A 6071-nucleotide genomic window follows, 5' to 3' on the forward strand; every position below is an offset into this window, starting at 1 on the left:
GCAGTTCATGTTATATTCAAAATTCTTTGCCAGCACCATAATTCAAAGGCATCAATTCTTCTTCGGTCTTCCGTATTCATGGTCCAGCTTTAGCATGCATATGAGGTGATTGAAAGCACCATGGCTTGGGTCAGGCACACCTTAGTCTTCAAGGTGACAGCTTTGCTTTTCAATACTTCCAAGAGGTCTTTTGCAGATTTGCCCAATGCAATGTGTCTTCTGATTTCTTGACTGCTGCTTCCATGGGTGTTGATTGTGGATCCAAGTAAAATGAAATCCTTGACAATCTCAATCTTTTTTCCATTTATCATGTTGTTGCTTATTGGTCCAGTTGTGAGGATTTTTATTTTATGTTGAGGTATAATCCATACTGAAAGCTGTAGTCTTTGATCTTCATAAGTAAGTGCTTCAAGTCCTCTTCACTTTCAGCAAGCGTGGTTGTGCTCTAAGGGTGGAGCCTGTCATTTGCTTTTCTAACAAGTGCTCAGGTGATCCGTAGGCTGCTGGTCTGCAGACCACACTTTGGAGACCAGAGCGCAGAAGTGGAGGCATTGGCATCAGACCAGACCTGGGTTCACATCTCAGCTCTGTCTCTTACTGCATGACTTTGGAAGCGTCCCTGCCCTCTCCCAGCTGCTTTCTCACCTGTAAAAGTGTTCATCCTCCCCACCCCACCCCCACTGGGTTGATGTGAGGAGTAACAAACAGGCTTAAGATAGTACCTTGCACACTGGATGTGATAAATGGCATGGAGCTCTCCCCCTGTAATTTCCCTCTCCCTGTGTTTTTGCCATTCTAGTAGGAGTTCAATAAAAACTTATGAATTGGTTTTAAGGGAAACTACTGACTTGGATGAAAAATGCCAGCAAAATGAGAAGGGCTAAAATGGCCAAACTGAGTATATCTGGGGCAAGGGGAGGTTAAATCCCTTCACTCTGGTGACCATTTTCCTCCCATGCCTAGTGACCACACGGTACAATAAGAATCATGTGGATCATCACAATGGACAGCAGGCCAACTTTGCTGCAAGTTCCCAGTCATTTACCTAATAAATACATCCCCATCACTTCCAAGGAGCCTGTCTGGTGCCGACTGTCAGGGCTACAGAGCTGGAGACGAGAAGGTGCTGGCCCCAAAGTGCTCAGTCCACTGGGAAAGATTTGTGTAACCAGAGAAATAACAGGATCAAGTTTGGCATAGGGGCTTGAGAGTGTTGCTTGTGAGGGTAGAGGTTGCTGGCCTGCCTCCGGGGACTCATTACCCGGGGAGAGGGACTCCTTGAGGCTGGGGGGCACTGCCTGCAAGTTTCCCTTAGGTCAGCAAACCAAAAAAAAACCATGCTTCTGTTGCTGCTTCTGAAGCAGGTGTCTTCTCACAACTTACACCTGAGGGACCATCAGCCACACTCTTTATGGGCAAAGGACCGTGTCTTTGCTCCCCCAGCATCCACCATTATCGTACATATGCAGGAAACGCCTAAGGTCAGAGTGAAGCCACCATAATGGCAATCAGGAGGCTGGGTAACAGGGGTTAAGAGCACGGGCCTTGGAGTTCAGATGACCTGTTTCTAGCTGGGTTCCATTACCACGGCTGGGACTAGGGTGAGCCTGGCAAGGGGCTCAAAGGCCTCACCCTAGTCCTAGCCCTGTTCACCACTTACTGCATGATCTCAGGCAAGTAACTTTAGCTCTCTGAGACTCAGTGGGGATAATAATACCTATTCCACAGAGTTTTTGAGAGGATTAAATAAAATCAAACCTGGTGTTTAATGAAAAAAAAAGATCTCAATAAAGGGTAGCCAGTTTCTGCATTTGGCTGAGTGACCACCAGAGGGCAGTGGTCTCCATGCTGAGAAACCAAACCTGCCAGACAGAAGACCGGCCAGAGTTGGCCAGGCAAACACCCTTAGGGTCTTCAATGATCCCTTGGATTGAGGAACCACGCGTGGCACGTGGTCTTGATTAGGTCAACACAGCCCAGGAGAACACACACGCTGGGCATCCTGCTGGTCACTCTAGCACTGGCATGAAGCTGGGAACCGGATATACTGGGATGCTCTTTTCTGTATGCTCTAATCATGGACTACAGCCATGCCCTGACAAGCCACCTGGCCTTTCCCAAAGCACTTCCCTCTGCTTGCTGTGCCTCCCCGTCCCCATTCCTTTGGAAAATGTCTCCTTCAAGTCCAGCCCCAACATGACATCTCCGAGTTCATTTTTCCATAGACTAGGTCCATCTGGGCTCCCAAAGCACTTTATCTTTCCTTAATTGTAGCATTTATAACATTTCATTAAATTTTTACTGGGTTTTTAGCTAGATGTTAAGAGTGGGGTTGTTTGGGGACCCACAGCCTGGGCTCTGTTACTTACTGTGTGTGGCCTTATGCACATTACCTAAACTCTCAGTCTGTTTCCTCTTGTAAAAATGGGGCTAACAACAATATCCACCTCATAGAGTTTTCCCAAAAATTAAATGATGTTATGTATGCAAGGCCCTGGTTTGTTGAATGAATGAATGAATAAGCGAGTGACTGAACACCTATCAAAATCCATTGGGCTGTAAGCACCTCAGGGGTAGTGAATGTTTTCCTTCTTTTTACATTGTTTAATGTCCGAATTCCAGCACAGGCGCGTTGGCTAGTGGTTCTCAAAATGGGTTCCCTCCATCCAGCAGCCTCAGTATCACCTGGGAGCTTGTTAGAGGTGCACACGTTTGGGCCCCACTCCTGACCTCCGGAATCCGAGACTGGGGTGGGGTGCAGCAGCCTGTGCTTTGACGGTCCCTTCAGATGATTCTGATGAGCTGAACTTTGCGAGCCACTGGCCTAGCACCTAAGAGGCTCAAAGGTGTTTGTGTCAATGAATGTGCACATTGGTGAAAATAAGTGGTTTGAATTGAAATAGGCTTCAGGCTCCATGAAGGCAGGGACCATGGTTTCCCCAGAACCTGGCAAGCGCAGGCACATAGAAGGTGCTCAAAAAATGCTTGGAAAATGAACGAGTGAAAATCCCTTCCAGCTCTTTTCAGAGATCTAAGTCACTTAATCTTCCAGCTTCAGTTTTATTACCCATCCTGTAGTCGGAATCGACTCGATGGCAGTGGTTATCTCCCAGGATTGATGGAAGGGTGAAGAGGCAAACTACATCTTTGAATATACATTTAAAAAAACAGTATTGTGGCATTGCTGGACCCTACCAGGAATCCTTCTTTAGAGCCTCCGGGGAGAAGTCTGGTCTTCGATCCCTGCTGTGACCCAGGCTTCTGGCACCTCAGTGCTGCTGCAGACACACACCTACTAGGCCTTGTCCATTCAAAACAGGGTAGATGCTCAATAAATACTAATAAATAAATGACCCTTCTTCAGGGGAGTATAGTGGTTACAAGCATAGGTTTTGGGCAGACAGAAGGGGGCTTTTTTCTTCTCCTTTTTTTTTTTTTTTATTGCTTTGTCTAGGATCACCAGTATGACATTGACTGGTAGGAGTTATAGTGGGTGTCCTCGTCTTAATTCTAAAGATTCACCAGTAAGTATACTTGCCATAGAAGAGTAGTTCCTGTCTAAAAAAAAAAAAACACTTCATTAATTATCTGGTTTTTAAAATTCATGAATGAGTGTTGAATTTTTCAAATGCTTTCCTATATCCAGGGAGTTGGTCAGATGGGTTTTTCCTTTGTTATTGTAGGGGGTTAGAGATTGATTTTTTCTCCTATTTTGAGGGCAGGAATTTGTGTTGTGCTCTGCTGTATCAGAGCTGAAGTAGCACCTGGCACTTAAAAGGTTATTATGAATAATGCTGGTATGAACATCCATGTATAAGTCTTTATATGGACACTTGTTCATCTCTCTTGGGTAGATAACTCGGAGTGGAATTGCTAGGTCATATGGTAGTTTTATGTTTATGTTTCTGAGGAACTGTCAAATGTTTTCCAAAGTGGCTATGCATTTTACTTCCCACCAGCAACAGAGTAGGGTTCCCTGGGAACTTATTTAAACTTTCTGAGCTGGTTTCCTCATCTACAAAGTGGGGATGATAGTAACACTGACTTCAAGTTGTTGCAAGCATTAAATGAGATAACAATGTGTGAAGAAGGGCTTAGCACAGTGTCAGCCCCAGACATAAGACAATGACTTACTAAATGGCAACTCCCCCTTGCACTCCCCTCTGTGTTAGTGTCCCAAACCTCGGAGCTCGCTTTGCTTACCTGGACTAGACTGTCTTCATGCCTTCCATGTGAACAGACTTCTTGGTGTGAAGATACAGACCCTCTTCATGAGCTAGTCAGTCTCCTGTAGCCCAGCAGGGCCCAGATCTGGTCCCTCCTCCCCTCATTGCCCACAGGGCCGTGTCAACGTTTTTGACTCAGAGGGCTTTCCTGGGGCAAGAGCTTCAAATGGGAGAGTTGGGATCCCAGGCTGCTCTTTTTTGGCTTTCAGCCCTATCAGTGTCCCTCCCTAGGGGAAGAGGGCAGTCTTCCTTAACGCCCATCCTGTCTGTTGGGAGACAGAAGGTATCGATTCCTCTGCCTGGAAGGTCTCTCCATCCTCCTAAACAAACAAACAAAAAAAACCCAAACCACAACCCCCACCCCTCACCATATACCCTAACCCCAGGCTATTCCTGTTTACCCTTTCAGATAAAGCTTGGGCATCACCTCCTTCAGTACACCTCTGTGACCCCCTACCCACTCTGTGATGCATTACTGCAGCTGTCACATCATGTGTGATGAACTGTTTATGTGTCTGTCTTGTGGGGACGCTGAGGACAGGGGCTGGGTCTTACTCATCTCTGTCTCCTCAGTGCTTAGCACATAGTTGTCGTTGTTACCTCTGCCATTCCAATAACTCAGAAATAACTCTGTCTAGCTCAAAGTGGAAACCCTGGTGGCGTAGTGGTTAAGAGCTACAGCTGCTAACCAAAAGATCGGCAGTTTGAATCCACGAGGTGCTCTTTGGAAACTCTACGGGGCAGCTCTACTCTGTCCTATAGGGTCGCTATGAGTTGGAATTGACTCGACAGCAATGGGTTTTTGGTTTTTATGTACAAAGTACTAATGATTACATGCAAGTGGGTTAGGGAAAACTACAGAAAAGGCTCTTGAACTCGGCCTTGAAGAGTAAGTACGAGCCTGCTCTGCTGAAATGGAGGGAAGGACACCCCAGGTAAAGAGCACGTGCAAAGGCTCAGAAAAAGCAAGATATGCTGCTTTCGAGAACTGACAAAGTCCAGTGTGGCTGTGGGGGTGGCAAGGAGTAGTCAGTGAGGCTGGGAAGGCAGGGCAAGCCAGGCTGTGAATAGCCTGTTATGAGCAGCACAGGGGTTAGAGCTTCATCCTGAGGGCAGAGGGGAGCCACAGCTGGGAAGTAAGCAGGGGGGGTGACACGATTGGAATGCCCTCTCTGAGACATGGACAGTGTGGGTGCTGCAACTTCAGCTCCATCAGAGTCACCTGGAAGGCTTGCGAAGACACAGATTCCCGGGTCCTATCTCCAGGTTTCTGGTTCAGCAGGTCGCAGGTGGGCCCTGAGAATCTGCATTTCTAACAAGTTTCCAGGCGGTGCTGGTCTGCTGGTCAGAGGACTACACTTTGAGAACCACTGCTGTAGAGGATGGAGTGGAGAAGAACGTGCACCACTGAAAATATGAAGGAGGCAACTGAAATAGCCCAGAGGGCATTGGTGGTTCGGTGGTAGAATTCTCGCCCTCCATGTGGGAGATCTGGGTTTGAATCCAGGCCAATGCGCAGCCATCACCCGATGGTCAGTGGAGGCTTACAGGTAGCTATGATGAAGAACAGCTTTCGGCAGAGCTTTCAGACTAAGATGAACTAGGAAGAAAGGCCTGGTGACCTACTTCTGAAAATCAGCCAGCAAAGACCCTACGGATCACTGCAGTCCAATCTGCAACTGGTCATGAGGACGGCACGGGACGGGGCCGCGCTTCATTCCGCGGTACATGGGGTTGCCGTGAGTCGGGGGCCAACTCGACAACAGCTAACAACTGAAATAGCTCAGGTAAGAGGTGACGGAGGCAGAGCAGAGAGTAGGTACTCACATTTTGGATTTTGATGCT

The sequence above is a fragment of the Elephas maximus genome, chromosome 3 (genome assembly GCF_024166365.1).
Source record: "Elephas maximus indicus isolate mEleMax1 chromosome 3, mEleMax1 primary haplotype, whole genome shotgun sequence".
Lineage (NCBI taxonomy): Eukaryota > Metazoa > Chordata > Mammalia > Proboscidea > Elephantidae > Elephas > Elephas maximus.